Genomic DNA, 19,816 nt, shown 5'->3' with positions numbered 1-19,816 from the left:
CTATGTCTGCTAAAAAAAAACCCTGCCCCCCCAGGCTTTCCTGTTGACAGTTTAGCTGAGAAAGCAATCAAGGAACTGTCTGCAACCCAGTCAAAAATTCACGGCTTTGCCACTGATTTTGTGCGATTCGATTACAGATTACCGAAGTCTATTTTCAGACGCTTATGGGGCGTCTCTGCCAAGAACAGCAAAACGGAGCTGACGGCAAATCCCGGGTCACCTTTACAAATCAGGACGAACGCTTAGAAACTCGCGCGGATTTACCCCCCCCACGATGAAAATACGAGGCAAGAAAGAGATATACGCCGTTCTGTAGTAATTTAGACAATCATTGAGAATAACGGTAATCAATCATAATCAAATGTATTTATTCATCAGGCTACTCATAAACTCCACGGGAATCAATCACATTCCCCCCAAAACGGTCTTAAAGTTTCTATATTTTCTATATACCGTTTTTATGTAATGATGTAAAACCCTGCGGTCGCGTGATATTCTATGACATTATCATATACTTCAAAGTAGGTTCATGCTGGGTAAATAATATTTGACTTAATGTAGGAACAGGTCACAGAAATCCATCCTTGGGTGGTGTGAAGAGGTCAGTAATGAAGCGGAAGCCGACATCACACTTCAGAACATACTTTATGAATGAATCTCTCACTTCTGGTACAATGTATCCCACTGTGCCGACGTACTTAGTGTATTTTGTTGATACATGTGTTCTGGGTCTAAAAATCAGCTATTTTTGGGACGCTTCCTGGTTTCAGGTCCCTGTGAACAGAAATATTCAGCGCTCTGGTAATCCTCCTGAGATGAGACGGTTCAGAAAGTCATCTCCTAGGACGTTAAATGCTGGAATTCAGACGATCGAGGGATCCTGACCACTTTGTGCTTCCCCGGTCACACAGGGGTATTTTATACAAGCGCTAAAGCCCTCAGTGCCAGTTTTGTACTAACAGAGAAAGCACGGCCTGGGTCATATACTGCAGCGCGATTAAGTAAGATTACAATCTGGGGCATTTTATATTGCATTCTAAAAAAGTGCTTTACTTCACTGTTCAGCTGAACCAATGGAAAGTTCTGCAAATTATCGGGTACATTAGAAAGTATTATTATCAAATATCTCTTGAATTGAAACTAAACAAACTCAACCTTGAATTGAGCAATAAGAAAAATGTTTAAAAAGTCCCTGAAAACGGTAGGAACCATGAAAAAGGGTCTTAGGACAATGGAAAAAAAAATCCTATTGTCAATGTAAAATCCCAACTACATTAGTGGATCTCCATTAGCGGTAATGGAACCTATTGATCACATACATTAAAACATGAGCAGTTATTGCATATGTGATGGAACATATAATAGTTCCAATTATGGAAGTACTTCCAGCCTTATTTATTTCTGTAGACGCAGACAACATTCCCACCCAATACAGTCCATGCACGATTCGGACAGATTTGTGCTAAACTGTTATGACGGTAAGTCTGCATTCGAGTGAAAACAACAAAACTTGCGTTGGAAGATTGGAAACTTGGAAATCATCAAGTCTGACAGCATCAGATCCTGCAGCACATCGCATCCCAAGCTTTCTCCATTGTGTTGGCTCTAAGAAGACGAGATACCACACATAGGCGTAAGAAGAATATGCGCAGGTCAGGCCTGGAGTGGCCATCGATGGGCTGCTGGCTGATAGCGCCGCGCACTCAACCCATCTGCTTGCCTAGTGGTGACAAAATAATTTCATGTGATATTTTGCATGCGCCAGGGCCGCATGTCTTTGAGAAAGATTCCTCTTCAAAACTGAGCCTCCCGCTGCTTCCATCTTCTGAAAACCAAGCTTAGAGTCATTGCTGTGGGGCTGCGCTGGCGGGGAAAGAGATCCCATTAGCATCTGAAAGGGTCAATCAGAGTGTGGAGACCGTACTGATTGCAATCACTGTCTAACGAGTCTTGTGTTGAGGTAAAGCCAGCATCTTGCAGGTGCTCCGGTGCCACTTAACGAGCAGCAGAGTGACCTAATTAGTCACCCTCTTGTATATAAACACTTACAATTCCTGTATTAGGATGTTGATGAGTTCACATGTGGTCTTAGATATTACGAGGGCATAGAACAGTTCTGTTAAAAGAAATATAAGAGGAAATAATTTACAAAGCCGAGGAGGTGCGACTCACAAACGGTTTAATTGTGAAATGATTTCAAACATGTAAGAGAATGAGATTCATCTGCACCAAGCCCTGAACGTCCTGGCGGCAGCCCTGGCTGATGAGGCGACTTTTCAAATGTTGCACCAGAATCGCCTTTTATTCTATTGTACAGCGATGCGGAATATGACGGCGCTACATAAAACAATAGATAATAATGTATATCCCCATATTATGTTAATACAGCTTAGTATCGCTGTTCGTCTGTGTGTTTCTTGATGGACATGGTCAGCAACAATACTCAGGTAAGCTGTCCAAAGGTAAACCATGCTCAATTGGTACTAAGGGGCTCAAAGTGTGCCAAGAAAATGTCCCCCACAACATTACACCCCCAGCAGCCTGAATGATAAAAGGCAGGATGGATCCATTCTTTCATGTTGATTACGCCTGACCCTGCCATCTTAATTTCTCTGCTGAAATCGAGACTTCGTCGTTCTTCCGGTCTTCCGTTGTCCATTTTTGGTGATTCTGTGGGAATTGTAGCCTCAGTTTCCTGCTCTTAGCTGACAGGAGCGGCACCCGGTGGGGTCTTCTGCTGTGTGTTGCGTGTTGTGCGTTCAGAGATGGTATTCTTCATACCCTGGTTGTAACGAGTTGTTATTTGAGTTACTGTTCCCTTTCTGCCTGCTTTTCAGTATTACCAAGTACTCTGCAACCACATTTTCCACTAGACGAATGAATGGTGAAATAGACTGATGAATGAGACAAAGTAAAATTGTTTTATATAAAATAAACATTTTTTTGGAGTAAAACTGAACCATTTATATTCTGTGCTAAATTACTTACGCTGAGGTCTCATATTTGCACACCCCCACTTCATTCAAGACAAGCCCTCTGTCTATATGCGAGTGTCTCTGTCCCTATGGGATTATTACAGAGCTTTAAAGCGGCCCCCTCCCATTTCCTTACTTCACTCAATCCTAGTTGACAAGTACCTTCTACTTCACACAATGACCCATTAATATATGCACTTAAACCCCTCGTCTTTTCCGCAAACAGAGCCATGTTCAGCAGCTGCCTATAGGCAACATTTAACCCATAGATGTATACCCCCCCCCCAAAAGAACTAATAATTCATAGGCATCAATTTGTCCTCCATTGTGAAAACGCGCAACATTCCGGTTCTACGAAGAGCACAATATGACCAATGACACAGCTCCTAATACTTGGATTAAGTGTAACAGCCACACTCAGGTGTATAAATTAAGCGCATACGCAGCTCCATAGACAAAGCTGAATGGGCACAAGATTTACCCTTGCCTCCTCAAGGGGTAGATTAAATTAAAAGCAATTGAAACCCACCGGCTCTGCACAATACAATGTCCTCCAAATGCAATAACCAACCACTGAGGGCAGGGTGCAAGAGAAAACTCAGCCAATAGGGAAGCAATAAACCTTTACATTTTCAACAATTTATCGGAAAACCTGAGAGAGATTTCTTCTTGCATCAAAAAATGTATAGCGCTCACTTCCAGAAAGTCCCTTTCAGAAGAAATGTTTAAAGGAATCGCTGTGGAAAAATATATCGATTTATGTGGGAAGCGGAATGGTGTTAGAAGGGGACGAGACAGAGGCGGAAGAGGGGAGTTATTTCTTTAAACAGGAAAAAAAGTGACAATCACGAGCTGATTGAGGAATGAATGAGATACCTGATCTCTCCTAGAGGACGTCTGAAATCCAAGGTGACCTGACAAGGTGCCATCATAAATCAGGGCCTTTTGGAGTCAACCGGTTACCCTTACTTCTGAAGGTAAAACAAGAATTACTCTATATAATTATTAATTAAAGCTGATAAAGTGGGGTAAATTAAAATTGTACCTTGTTTCAATGTAGTAAATAAACACTGATGAGCGCGTGGAGTAGCTTTTAGTTGCAAACAAGCATCAAACAAGCATCGAATTCTTGTGTTAGTAGGTTGACCATTGATCCCTGAACTCACTCTGTGAATTTGGCCTGCAGCATTGCTAGGTTTGCCAAACCACGTTTTTCACAACAGGACACATAAAAAGTTAAACAGGGCCTATCTAGCCCCAAAGTATGCATTTTTTATAAGCATCCTGTGTTAAAAGGGAGGTCTAGCTACACTAAGCACCTGATACAACTCAATTAGACATATACTTTGATGATCTCACGTTTTTTTATGTTTAAGTAATGGGGCTTGCACTGGAAGGGTTAAACCAGGTACACCCATATTGTGAAGGTGTTCATTAAAACCTAATACCTGTCAGTAAGAGAATGCTTCTATTTTCTTGTTTCATCTTTTTACTGCACAGAACAGAACCCAAACATGGCCTTGGCGGAGGGATTGACTGCACAGATCTATTCCTGGAGTACAAATAGACAGCTATGACAGACTATAGATAAAGCCCCACAAGTTTTTAAGAGCATCCAACAAGTCTGGCCAGCACTTTCCTGGCACCTGTTAACACCACCGTTTCCTTCTATTCCGTGTTATACAGTCGCTCTCCAGAACCCCTAACTGCCCACCAAAATATTGAAAAAAGAGCAATCACGGTGCTAAAAAACAGCGGCTTCCACAGTGTGTCCTCCACAAGCATAACTTTGCCTTACAATTGGTCTTTAGAAATAGTTCCCAATCCACATAAAACATATAAAAACAGAAACTGTTGGTTGATCACAGATTATCCTAATGTAAGACTGCATTTGATGAGCCCCTTACTAAGAATTTTTGTAAAAAGAAGAATCCACACATTAATTGATACTCTCATTCATTCACACAATTCATCCACACATTAATTCATTCTCTCTCTCTCTCTTTCTTACTATCTACCCCCTCTCACCCTTCTCACTATCTACCCCGTATCCCCCTTCTCACTATCTACCCCTCTCCCTCCCTTCTCACAATCTAGAGAAGGGAGGGAGAGATGACACCTTTATTGTAATGTTTTTGTGCGAAACCACACCTTTAAGAGCAACAAAATAAGTACTACAGCCAGTTCAGAAACATGTTTTGTAATAACCAGCGCTCCATATGTAAGTCTGTACATTTCTGTAGCAGGTGGAGCATGATTGTAGACGTGAAGGTTACTCTTGCCTTGAGGCCTAACAAAATGTCACAGGAAATAACTACATTAATAGCATTCCCTGAGCGGAATGAAGTTTTAAATCTAAATGATTGTTTTTAAAAATAATGACAATATGAGAAAGCTGTTCTATTGGGAATGGCACCGCAGTTATTTAAAAGGAACCCGTTTTGAATAATGTATGCTGTAGGGGTGCACGGGTTACAATATATCAAGTACTGATCTGGTCAACCTACCGAATAGCACCGGTTGACATAAACCATCTGTTGTGATTAAACACATGCAAGAGTAATGGCAGACCAGGTTTTGGCACAAAACCAGGGAATGTTTGTTTTATAGGGGTGAAATACAAGTGCGCGGATCGTGTAATTATCGCAAGATAAAGACTTCTCATGATTAATGCCTCTAATAGTATAGCGATCGTCTTGAATTGCCAGGGATGGGTTTCAAAGAAATGCTCATCTTAATAGTCCACTTATATACGGTATATCCGGTACAGCTTCTACATGCCAGCCATATATATACAGTATATGGAAAAGATCATCTAGCTTCTGAACATGGTTCATGGTGAGAAGCAGACACAATGAGTTCACAATAACCACACAATTCTTGGGCACTGCCCGCTGTCCTACTTTTAGGGGACAATGAGGATCACATGGAAGTTGTGGAGACTCTGATCTCTCCTCACCAGCCCAGCAAATCGTGGCATTATCTGCGGTCTGTACTTTTGCCCCATTATTCCAAATGTATAAAAGAAACCAATTTACTCCAAGGTCATGCTTTCATTTACCTAACGCTAGAAATAATGTTTCTGCGGTGGGTATCACATAGCCGGTGTGGCAAATCTAAGATCCTGGGACTGGGTTCTATTTTGGAAAATATTTACTTTACAGATATTATTGAAATAGATTATCTGACACCTTACATCATAAAAAGCCGTGCATGGAGTCTGCATGATTAGGGCTCTCAGTGGGTGACGACAGGGTATGTTTAAGAGCCGTGCACATCTGAGCCCTTTTTTCTTCATAATTATTTGCCAGAGAAATTCCAAATCCCTGACCTGGGAATGAACTTTTCTTATACTATGAGCCACGTACATTATTAAAGCAGCCGAGCCCCTAAATACATCCGCAGATGATTAAAATATCATTCATAATAGGTTTTATATATATATATATATATATATATATGAAAATATATTTCCAAGCACTATGCTGTATGTTAGTGGATATTTAACCCTTTATGAGCCAAGCGTCACATAGTAAATATACTATAATACAGAGAGCGAGAGAAGAAAATACATTTGCAATGAGGTGTTATAACGTTATGAACAGATTGTATGTTTACATGGCGCAACCACATTTTCAACACGAGAGTTGATGTATAGAGAGTTTTATCAGGCTGGAAACGTGTAATGTATTCATTATCAGGAACCGGCGGAGTGCTGAGCATCGCTTATCTTTCCTCTATAAGGAAAAGGAATCCGCAAGCTTGTAGCTTTTAAATAACTAAGGACACACTTCTAGGTTATCAGTACCACCCAAACCTAGAAAAGCCGTTCCATGCACCCAGGCACTTTGTCTCCACTAAGTTGACAAGCAGATTTTTGACGTAAGTTCATAAATCCTCACTACTATTTTCTACATCGCTTTAAAAGTAGCCAGTGGTATCTTGGACTAATAGGGAGAAAATCTGTGAGCCTGGGCAAGTAGCTGCAGGGATCATTTGCAGTTGTTCCTCGTAAGAAAGCAATGTGTTGGGAAGGAAGAGCTAGCATTTGTTTAATTGTAATCAAAATTGAGTAGATGCGAGGTTAAGACCAGTTTACCAATCAACACAATAGCCAAGGTTAAAGAACAGAAATGTATGTAGCTTGGGTACAAAAGAAGCACACAATTACATTAAGGAGTATTGTGTAAAAGTATGCAGGGTGCGATAAAGCAAGTCATTCATTCGTCTTCATTCACGTACAAGAATCAGGGATCCCCCATTAGTAAAAGTGAGATGAAAGTTGTTCGTTCTTAAGCTCCGCAGTCTGTTAATATAATGCTTTATATAATAATTCTCATCTATACCATGCTGATGCTCAATGAACTTAACAGCCAACACCACTATTCTCCTGAAATGGAGACCATACTTACCTTAATTCCCGAGGCTGGCCTAAGCATTAGAACCTTATCCTTTTTCCCGTTATTTATGTACATAACACAGCTTTTGAAGTAGCACTCAGCCTTATTTTCATGTTAATTGCATTTAGTGAAGTATTCTGTCTCATTGAACAGGTTGAATACCATAGTCTGCTTCTTGCACATGCATATTCCTTGCGGTCAACTAATTGAGACAATCTCTGTTGGTGGAAGGCCAAGATCAGCGGCAGGGCTAGTCACATATAGCGGCAGAGCTAGTCACATATAGCGGCAGGGCTAGTCACATATAGCGGCAGGGCTAGTCACATATAGAGGCAGGGCTAGTCACATATAGAGGCAGGGCTAGTCACATATAGAGGCAGAGCTAGTCACATATAGCGGCAGGGCTAGTCACATATAGTGGCAGGGCTAGCTGAGCTGCACCTAAAATTGGTGGAGAGCAGAGAGCTGATGGTACCTGGGCAGGGAGTGTGCATGAGCCCCCTGTGCGGAGATTGACAACTCAAAACTCAAAGAGAAAGTACACTCACTTTGAGTTCTATGGTTTTATGTATCGGGACATAATCACAATCATCTGTTCCTTTATCGGGTCTAAAATTAGGTAAATAACAACCTCAGATGAAGAACGTGACATATTACAGTGCAAGCACGTGGTGGAGGGGTGATGATCATTGAGCTTGGCAGTTGATACGAGGTGTTTGCGCTGTGTTTGCCAAACGTGGCGCTGTGCATTATGGCCAAACATCTTCACTTTGGTCTCGTCTGTCAAAGGACATTGTTCCAGAAGTCCTGTTGTTTGTTCATTTGCAATTTTGCAAACCTAAGCCGTGCTGCCATGTTTTAGAGAGAAGAGGCTTTCTCCTGGCAACCCTTCCAAGCAGAGCATACCTGTTCCGGCTTTTTCTAATTGTACCGTCATGAGTGTAACTCAGATCTAACTCTTGTTAGAAACTTAATTTCTATGGAAGAAGTAAGGGTGTACGTTTTTCACACATAGCTTCTTCAATTTGACTTTATTTTTGTTGCAAAAGCCATGCCACAGTGTGTTTTTGTTCATCTGAGGTTATATTTACCCAATTCTTCCAGAGGTGTGACTACCTGCCCCCTTACCTGAATATCGATTAGAATAAGGAGAAGGTGAAACTGGTAAAATATTTGAAAATAGTGATGATTATCAGCGGTTAAAAGAAAGATCTCTGAGATCCCTTTAGGGTCACCTAAAAAAAAAAGTTTAAAAAAAAATAAAGTACCAAACAATTTATCTCCTCACCTATAAAATTGTAAAAAATACACTTAGATTTTTCTATGTGGGATATTATAATCTGGGATGTCGCTGAACATAAATTGGGGGAGAGTTTTGTTCCCCTAACTGTGGAAGGAATCCTAAGCAGAAGTGCACAGAAGTTTGTTTTTGTCCAGGGATTTACATTTTAGTGATAAATAACTGAATGTATCAATCCTTAAAAAAATTAATAGTTTGTGAGCGGGGTCTGCTTTATCTCATGGATCCGCGCCCGTGTGCCCCCCCCCCATCATAAATCAAACATCTCACAGATCCGCGGCTGCCTCCGGTAACGGGCGAGACCCTCCCAGGCTCCGCCCACCTGCCCCCTGTCCTGCTGAGTGACAGGCGAGCGGTGTGTGTGTGTGCGTGTGTGTGTGTGTGTCTATGTGTGTGTGTGTGTCTATGTGTGTGTGTGTGTGTGTGCGTGTGTGTGTGTGTCTATGTGTGTGTGTGTGTGTGTGTGTGTGTGTGTGTGTGTGTCTCTATGTGTGTGTGTCTATGTGTGTGTGTGCACAGTGCAGCGCACACTGCCGAGCGCACGCCAGCATTCTGTGTATCGGGCGTGTGGGAAGTTGTAGCCTCCGGGGAGTGGGCACTGGGCTGAGGTGGGCTGAACACTGCACGGGTCCTTATGTGCTCAGTAAAGAGAAGCAGGCGAGGAGGTGGTTTGGAGAAGGTGAGTGAGGAGAAGTCTTAATATTTTACACATTCTGTTTATATATCATAGTTTATTTATTATGTGTATTTTACAGCATTATTATTATAACACTCTATATATAAATAAACCATTATTATTATTATCATAACAATATATATATAAATAAATAAACCATTATTATTATCATAACAATATATATATAAATAAACCATTATTATTATCATAACAATATATATATATATAAATAAACCATTATTATCATAACAATATATATATATATAATTAAACCATTATTATTATCATAACAATATATGTATACAATATATATAACATTATTTATTTTATTAACGCATTCTTTGGTTATGTTGCCAAACTTGGGTTTCCTGATTTACATCACATATATAGATATATAGATCATATAGGCTTCATGCAAGCAAATATATAGATAGATAAATATTTTTGAATGTATATTCTTGGTCTTATGTTTTAACACATTTAACGATAATTACATGAACTATTAAATGAATGTTGGTGAATTTGCAACCGTCCCAGATTTTCTGCACCGTGTAAATGGTTTTTCTGCCCGTTTCTGTGATAATTGCTCCGACTACGTTTGAAGTTTTAGGTCAGATTAAAAAACAGCTGCCAATTTTTGTAAACGACGTCCAAGAACACTTTGCCGGATAGTCTGTAGCAGGTTAGAGAACATCCTTGGAGTGTGAGACATAATCTTACGTCTGGAACATAACATCAAGTGGTATTTAAGTGGAAGTGGCAAATGTGTGTGTGTATATATATATATATATATATATATAATATATATATAACGATGGTTGCCTTAAAAGATAAGCAGAATGTAGGGACTGTCCGGAATACAGAGACTAAACTGGTTGATAATGGTTTGTGTGCCTTGCTCTGTTTGTAAATCCAGTAAGGTGATAAATGCAGTTGTTTTCCTCTTGCAGACCCCTTTTAGACATCTCTGTCGCAGCTATTATTTTATTTGTGTAAATGACCCCGGAACAGTTCTGAAACTGAGACATCTTTTTAAAACTGGGAAATTATAACAATTCCACAAGATAATTACAGGTGCATTATACCCTATAATATATGTGTATATATATATATATATATGATCCCACGGAGGGTCTTGTTAGATACCTGGCAACACTCGCTGAGCCAACTGACTGGTGGTGAGTAAAACCACGTTGGCAAAACATCTCTCCTGCAAGACAACTAACTGCAGGCATGGAAGTGTAAATGGATCACTCAGCCGCTGTGTGCATTAAAGTGGGTATACTGGCTGGAACGTCCCTTTAAATACTACAGGTTATAATTAATGCGTTTGCTTGTTATTGCCACCCCCCCCCCCAGTCACCGGGATAAACCCCATTCAATAAAAGCCTTTTATAATTTCTTTAGTGCAGAAGTCAGTCTGTAGGGATGCCGTTCCACCACTTTGTAAACTAGCACTTTCTAATATTTCCCCCGAGCACTCAGAACTTGCATTAGTTAAACCCCGGCTGCAGCAGATTTTAAAGCATATTTGACGCTCACACAGAACAGATTGTGTTAATGTAAGCAGTCCATTATGGCCATGAACAAATTACAGTCCTTACCTCCCTGATAGGATAAATTACTCTCAGTTTAGGTTAGCAATTTTACAGCCTAAAAACATCCGCCCTCTGAGTGACTGCAATCATTCACGATGTAAAGCAGGCAGGGAAGATATCGGTTACAACCAGGGCCACCTTTACAATGGGGAAAATGGGGCAGCTGCTAGGAACCCAACCATACCTTTAGGAGTCCACAGCACCTGTCCCTTGGGTCCTCCATTCTTGCGAGCGTGAAAATTGTCAGAAGGTCTCATGAAGGAGGTGTTTCTGCCGGTCACAGCTAAGATCTAAGCTGGCGGCCGGCAGCAGGTGAAACGAGGCTGTGTTTGCCCACCAGGGGAGGCTTGCAGGGGGTCCTAATCTTCCTTTCCTATTAGTTCACAGGACGGCCATGCCTATTTTTGTAAAATAAGATATTGAAGCCCCTTTACGCGCTCCTACAGCTCTTCTCGTTCTTTGTTGGTGCTTCCACCCCAGAATATGTCGGGGAGCAGCTGCCAGGCGAGTGAATGAGTGGCTTTTCTGTTGAAATGCAACTTGGTTTGCAGAGGGATATTGACATGAAGTCAACACACTTTGTCTGCACACAGGCAGTCCACCCTAAGATGATATGTATTCCCCTAATTATTTCTTCCGTAACATTATTGTTAAATATTGGCCATCAGGAGAGAAAACAACTGTATGCCTTTGGTCAAGTAGCCTTAATAAGAATTTCCCCTGCGTGGACGTGGAAGAAAAAAGGGAAAAATGTTTCAAACTATAGATTACATTTAATAATTCAAACATTTAAAATCTGATAAATGCTTTTGTGAATCAATAGTCAGATTTACATTTGAGCCATATTTAGCATTTAAGAAATGCTTATGATGCATCCCATCGCTGGAGAAGTTATACTGCATGACATCATCAATTGAATTCAAACATTTGACAGCGCAGATTTATCTGTCATGCATATAAATATGTTAACGTAGATGCAATCATCACTTGTATGTTGAGTTTAAGATACACAGGATAGAATCAGAAATTAGTTGCTCCTTTTAAATTGGTGCAATGTCTCCTAGCAAAGCTTCCAATGATTCCAAAATGTATGTCAGAAGTAGGTCACGGATGCGTTTTCCATGAATGTCAAATACAGAACCTGCGTGTTTCATGCATAAATGCAAAATCATGAAAATTCTGCTTAAATGAAGGCACAAGTACTGATTCTAAGCAGAACCGTATCAAGTTCACGCATTTCTGTACCAAATCAAGCAAAAAAACCTTTGCGCTTATTAACGATTTTGTTTAGAATTGAGAAAAAAATATATTTTATGAAAGATAATATTATTATATTATATGAAAATAAATTTTAAGAAAACATTTCTTCTTGAAATGTAATAACCCTATTTGTGGTTCTCATCTTCTGTGTGATTTTTTTCCCCATCATGTAATGTGGATCGTAATATCTGGGGCCGATGTCATTCTCGGAGCATAATGCATGGAAACGATCAGGAAACCATCAGGAACCAAAAATGAATTAGAAGACCTGATTAATATACATGGGTTTTAATAACAGAGGCCTCTTTCTACGAATGAACTAATAGTCATTTTCTGGCATTATAATATCATATGTGCCCGCCATTGGAATGACATGGGGGGAAATCTTTCTTCCTCCCTCTTCAATTTCTTTCTCCCCCTCCCCCTCTTTTCTCTCTATCTCTCCTTCCCTTTCTCTTCTTTCTTGGCCCCTCTTTCTTCTCTCCCTCCCTTGATTCATTCTCTTCCTACTCTACCTCCCCTCCTTTTGCCCGGTCACCATTTCCCACCCACCTACTCTTACATGATGTTAATTCCATCAGGCTACCATACTGGGAATGGGTGGCCTCGTCACTTTATTATGAGGGCTGCCATTGGCTCCCCATTGTTCATGGGGCTCTGTGCGGACTGATAGAGAGCAGCAGAGGGAGATGTGGGGGAAACCGCGGTTTGGTGCCTGTCTGTGTCTACGGTTCAGTCCACTAGAGGGTCTCCATAGCCTAAAGAAAAGTGCAAGAAATAATGTGTAACCATTGGACATCCTGAGATGGAAATTGACCAATTAGAGTGCAGCATGTAGACTCTGTTTGGAAGTTCACTCAGCATGACATACAATTCCCACAGTGACAAGGATATTATATATATTGTATTTTATAATCATTTTTAGATCTTTGTTAGAAGATTTATTATGAAATACTGGAAAGAGAAGCACACAAAAAAACTACCATGAAAATATCAATTACAATAAAAGTTCCATAAAATAAACGTATATTGGGGGGGGGGTTAGACAGGCCTGAAATAGATCTATTAGGTAAAATCTCTCCCTGCAAGAGGCAAGGAAGAGGGTAAACTAGGTGAATATGTGTTAAATGTGAAAAAAGAAAATACATATATTGACAGCTTTTCATATATGTTTAATCACATAAAATAAAGTTTGCTTTTAATTAAAATTTCACTTTGAGTTGCCAAGCTCACGCAAAATGAAGCTGGCGCGTTGACAGCCGTGCAGCCGGTGGAGTTCTTTTTATTTGTCGGTATGATCTATTATGCAGAAAAACACAAGCACATTGGATGTGATACAAATGCACACTCACCTCAACCATTTCTGTGGGTTTGGGAAGTCAGGGCAATGTTTTTTTACAGACTACTCAGAGCAGTAGAATCAACATCACGGGGAACTCTCTGGGTTTGACCTTGAAGCTCTAGGTGAAGCCCAGCTTCCCCGTGTTTTTGCATGTTTTTTGTTTCCCTAGCCAAGGGAGCAGCATTTGTCTGTCCTTTTTGAATCTTCCTTATATTTTTTCCATGTACTATTCTCACTGAAAGTCTCTTCCAGGTATCTAACAGCAGGGCTGGACTGGCCTACAGGGAATCCTGGAGATCTCTGCCTCCTAAATACCCTGACTGTTTCATTTTTGCCCCAAACACTTATACATTCTTTCACTCATTTACTCACTCTTTCACTCATTCTTTCACCCTCTTGCACCCCTTACCTAACCAGCAGATTTCTGTGGTCCGGAGGCCAGCCAAGGTTTTTTAAGGGGGAGAAGTGGCACAGGCAGCCTGGTTAGGGGCAGAGATGGCACATGCAGGCTGTTTAGGGGCAGAGGTGGCATGGCCAGACCGTTTAAGGGCAGATATGGCACATGCAGTCTGTATATATTGCACAGGCAGGCTGTTTAGGGGCAGAGGTAGCACAGGAAGGCTGTTTAGAGGTGTTAGCGGCAGAGATTGCGCAGGCAGGCAAGTTGGGGCTTTGCATCGAAATTATTTACCATTTAAGTTTCTACACAAGAAGTTTGTGGGTTTTTTTACAGTATTTTTTAGCCTCCAAAAAGCCTACGTCGCAGACCTCCTCTCATAAAAAATGGTTAAAGGTTAAACTATAAGTTATATCTCTAGACGGTTTCTCCTTAAAACTTTTTTTGCTTTAGTTTCTAAGGAAATGGCAATCAGACTGAACAATCACTCCATGTTTTATTCATGTTTTTACATTTTTAATGTTCTTCCTAATAAAATGGAAATCAGTAACAAAAGCTCCATATATATAACATTTTCTGTGTGAGATTGCAAGTAATCTTTTTCATGCAGTAGTTCATTGTATTCAGAATATTAAAAAGTTGAGAAAATGTGGATATTTGTCCTCTTTTTTCTCTTTATGGAAGTTAATGTTGCTGGGTATCTATTTAATATGCTATTAAGTGGTTTCCAAGTGATGGATGACGCTGTATCTCCACTCCAACTGATTTTGATAGTGATTTGTTTATTGATTTTTTGTTACTTCATTGGAACCTGGGGATCTTCCAAAAAGCTGATTGCTATTATCAGAATAAGGAAACCACAGTCATTCAGATAATTACAATTTTAGCTCTGCGTTTTACCTCTTCAGTTAATGAACGTAATTTCCAGCTGGAAGCCATGGTAGATTTTACAATGTGAGCTGGAAAATTATTATTTGCTGTTCTAGGTAAAGCTTGGTGAACATGTTGGACCAGAATTGGGGAAAAACACACATAGGAGTAGTATTATTTCTGGAAATAAATGATATGTAAGTCCAAGTTCCAGTATATCGAGTCCTAGATTGATGTTTTTCTAGTAAACAAATAAAATTGACATCTTTAATGGGAAAAAAAATCCTGACTTTCAACAGAAAAGAACCTAATGCAGAGAAACCTAGATCTGCAGAAATGTCTCCTAACAAGTTAAATATAAAAGCAATAAGCATTACCTGCCAACAGCAAAGACATACTGCATGTGTGATATAACTGAGGTCCGTAGCGACATTATATTGCACTTTGAGATGATGTAATATTACTACATACGGCAGCGTCAGTCTCTTTCTTTTCTTATAGCAGCATTGAAACAGATGGCAGATAAGAACCCTTTGGCCCATCGAGTCTTTAGATTTTTTCCGGCGGTAAGGACTTTGACCTTAATCAGTCCTTGGTCTTACGATATAATGAGATGGGCAAAAAAATCAAGAAAAAAAAAAATATCAAGGAAAGTACCAAAGTGCAAGAAACATGCTCATAGAAAGCCCCAGCCTTCAATCTAGTCACCAATCTCTAGATTGTAAGCTTGCGAGCAGGGCTCTCTCCACCAAATGTATCGGTTTGTCTTAGTCTGTCAATTCTTGTCTTGTCATATGCCTTGAATTTATGTATTGTATTAAGCGCTGTGTAAACTGCTGGCGCTATATAAATAAAGGATAATAATAATAATAATAATATGACATCATAGTTACATAGTACATAAGGTTGAAAGACGACCTAAGTCCATCAAGTTCAACCTTTCTACCTAACCTTCCTACTCTTGATCCAAAAGAAGGCAAAACAATCCTAATTCTAATTGTGATATTAGAAAATATTCCATTTAAAACAGTTTGGAATACAATTTGTTTCGTTAATATGTGTCATGATTCCACCCTGCTAGCCCAGACCATGCATAATTATTTCGCTGTCATGTCCATCTGCTACCACTAGTGGCCACCCTCCTCCCTCTGGAGTGCTCAGAATCGGATAACCAGGTACAGCTGCACCTCATTACCTGATTGAAGCCCTGCCTTTAAAAGACCCGCCCTGCCCTTCAGGCAGGGCCTTTGCATTAAAGTGTTTGGACCGCTCTGCTTTGGCCCTGTACCTGACCCTGTGTTGATCCTGCCGTCTGCCCTGCCGGTGGGCGTCCTGCCGTCTGCCCTGCTATTGGGCTTCCTGCCGTCCGCCCTGCCAGTGTTCATCCTCCCTAGAGACTTACTGCCTGTACTTGCTGTTCCTGTTACCTTCGTTAATACAGTACCTTTCAAAGCATTCTGCCTGTGCTGTGTTTCATTGCGCCTGTCTGTACCGTCCCAATAGCCGTCATGCATCGTGGGGTACAGACAGAACCCCTTGTATCCCCTGCGACTGGGCTCCTACCCGACCTGCTTACCAGGGTCATGACAATATGATTTCATATCTCTCGCATACAGCATCCCAGCAATAACAGTGAGAACTTCTAGAAGAGAATAGTTCTAGCTTTGTGTTACTTTTTTTCACCCTCGGTTACTCTGGGATTGGCAGAGTTTGTCAATTATGTTTCAAATAAGAAGAACCGCTGACACAGAAATATCGACTTTAACTTCTGTACCTGTTAGAAAAAAGTGATCTATAGTATTATTATTTTTTACCTGTGCGGAAAGACGTAATGTTAGATGAATATATATTTATTTATTAATGTGCTGATTATTTGTAGAATGCACAGCTTTTGAAATTCTAATCCCAATCTTATTTCTTAGTCCTAGAGATTAGTAAACAGGGTCCTGAAACATCTGCCAGCGGCAGGGTTAATGAAAGAAGCAGATTGTGGTAACGATTAAAGGTACCGCTGTGACATGGACAGCCCGGCCTCATTCCCCTCAAGGAACGCAAAGTTTTTCAGCTATGAAAACTATATGGATAAAGATTACTGGGCAGGCCAGACTGAAAAGGGAATCTGGTATCTTGAACCTTGAGCATATCATCAAAGAAGGCAGTTGTTGGCCACATCCTTGAAGGGAATATTTGTAAGACTCTCCATACCTGGATGCGTGGATCTTCCTACGCAGGTTCGGGGTGTTGCGTCCCAGCCAAACGTTTGAGGTTATTCTTTGGAGGTGAAAAAGTGGTTTCTTAATCCGATTCGCTTTCGGTAATATGGGATGAATTGCTTGAGTTCATCCATTTCACCCAACATTTCACAATTCCATAGAGCTATGTTTAAGGGTGGCTTGGCAGAGAGATAGGAGGTAGCTCAGCCTTTTGGTTATTTCCTAATATAAATGTATTCCGTTGTGTAAGTCATGTTGAACACTCCATCAAATGTACTATTATACTATTATAGTATCTAAAACGCACATGATTGTAACTTATCACTGTGCCGAGTTTGAAGAAGACCTAAAAAAGGTTGGGGAGCCTTTCAGGAGATGCCGATGCCTCACACAGGTACCCACGGCCAAACATTTCCCGAGAAAGCACTCCAATCGCTTTTAATGACTGCTTTAGTTGTTAGGTTTAATTAAAGAGGCAGCCATGCTTATTTTGGCATCGATGAAGCAAACCACATTGGGCTCATTTATGTGAAAGATCGCAGTACAGAGCGTAATGGATGCAGTTGTGAGATTTCTAAGAGAAAGTCGGAATATGAAAAGAAAACGGGCATCCGTTTCTCAATGCCCGCTTGTAATTGCTCCGGCTGCAATTGTGACGAGAATGATTAGGGACTCTCGGGTTTTTGACTAGAACTGAAAAATTGCAATGCTTTTGGTTCCCGGGACTATGCTTTTTACCTATCAATGAGGTTTTTTTATTCTTATTTTGTTTGTGCCGTTCATCATCTCATTTCCAGCCTGTCAAATAAGTCCCTCATTTATAGACGGCTTATTATTCACTCTGAAGGTTTCTCAAATGATGCACTTTGTTATCAATAAAACAAGCAAAGAAGCGATTCGCTATTTTTTATTGGACTCGAGTCGTATATTATCATCTCGGTAGGAGTTGTTCTATGTGTTTGCAGCAGAACTGTCAAATATATCACCATGGAACATTTCCATGTAGGAATTTTCTTTTTGTTTTCCTGTCTGAGCCATGTTATAGAATTAATTATGACATCAAGAAAGGACACGTATCGGAATCTAGGTTATATTGGGATTATAGCAAATGTCATCTCTTCATCTTTACTGCATCATCAATGAAATTACTGAATGATCGTATTGCAGTTGTTATCCACTGTAGCCAAACAAGTCAGGGTTGCATACTCTTGGCTGGCAGTGAAAGGGTTCCATTTTCTATTTCATCATATACATATTTTTATTTAACGAGTGTACTCGTTTGACATTTCTGTGTAGGAGAGCAGGTATACAGATATTATAACAGACCCCGAGGCCGAGTGTGAGCGCAGGCATCTCCATTAAAAATCCATTAACCTGCTTGTTTTCAGGCAAAGGGTAGAAGGATCCAGGACCTCGTGTGCGGGTGTTGTGCGGGTCCACATTATAATATCCCTGCCCCACCATTATTACGCGCTTATTGAGTGTTATTAAGTGTTATGTAGCTGTTGTGTGGGTGAAATGCATCATCTCTATGACCTGTTCCTTGGCATTGATGCGGTGATGAAGAGGTTAAGCAGCCATATTTGCTATTGGTTTCTCTCCTGTTTCGCCTCACAGATATGTAACCTCATCAGACGCTTATTAAAAGCAGCATTAATCATCACACTACCATCGTGTCGTACTTTATAGCAGGACCTTGGTACTCCAGTGTTGGGATGATGGGTAGCAGCAGTCGCCTGGGTCTGACGTTGTATTATTGTATCATGGACGTGGTAGATTTGGGAATTTGGGGTCTGCACTCACGTTTTGTTTTTGTTTTGTTCCATTTGAGCAATTTTAATGGAATTGTTGTTCTTTTTTGTTTTTACGTACATTTTGTTTTTGGATTTAGACTCTGTGGGTGATTTAAAGTCCGTTGGTCTTGAAGAACAAAAATGAGCTGTTAAAATGAGTCTTACGCAACATCAATCGAAAATGGTGAAAATGAACGCGTTTAATTTATTTAAACCACTTATGGAAGTTTAAGGTACTTTATGGCGTTTAAGGCTACGTAAAGTAAGTTGTGTAAGTTTAATAACACAGCTATGCTGGCCAAGGACTGGTAAAAGGTACAGAATTTACTGTTCCTGTAATTCAATTACAAAAGTGCTGGATCCAAATATTGACTCGTACAGTGATGAATTCCCGTTCCTCCGGGATATCTCCATCTAAAACCCGGTCTTATGATGTGTTTAGCAATCAAAAGAATTAAAAGACAACCCAATGAATGCCGCAAACCACACGCATTTTGAAGTACAACTCGGTAGTCAAGAGATCCCGTTTCATTTTGCGCCAAGTCTTTGACCGCTTTTCCTTCGTGGGATCTGATGGAAGCTCTTTACACAGAAGGTCCACTATATACAGGATGCTTTAGCAACTCTTGGACAGTTTACTGAGGCAAAACATTTCTGTTTGGTTACGGAAGAAGAGGGAGACTTTTTTTTTTTTTTTTTAAACGAATGCTTGTATGTAAGCCGCCTTGGGGCATGTAAACATCTGCTCTAAAGCAGGTAAATATTAGCAAGAAAGACAGCCTTGTGAGCAACAGTGACCTCTGATAGAGTCGAATGTAAACCCATTTAATATCCAATAATCAAATGGTAGAAAATAAAATCAACAAAAACAATTCCAGAAGATGACTTGGAAATTTGTGTCTCATCTCTGTCCCATAATGCCTTGCTTCAAATTTTACCTTTTGAATGCTCTTCTATTTAAATCTTAAATCATCAAGTCTAATATCTTCAAA

Source organism: Sceloporus occidentalis, unplaced genomic scaffold, assembly GCF_023333645.1.
Source record: "Sceloporus occidentalis isolate IW3139 unplaced genomic scaffold, rSceOcc1.0.p SCAF_327, whole genome shotgun sequence".
NCBI lineage: Eukaryota > Metazoa > Chordata > Lepidosauria > Squamata > Phrynosomatidae > Sceloporus > Sceloporus occidentalis.
This window is presented reverse-complemented; position numbering follows the sequence as displayed.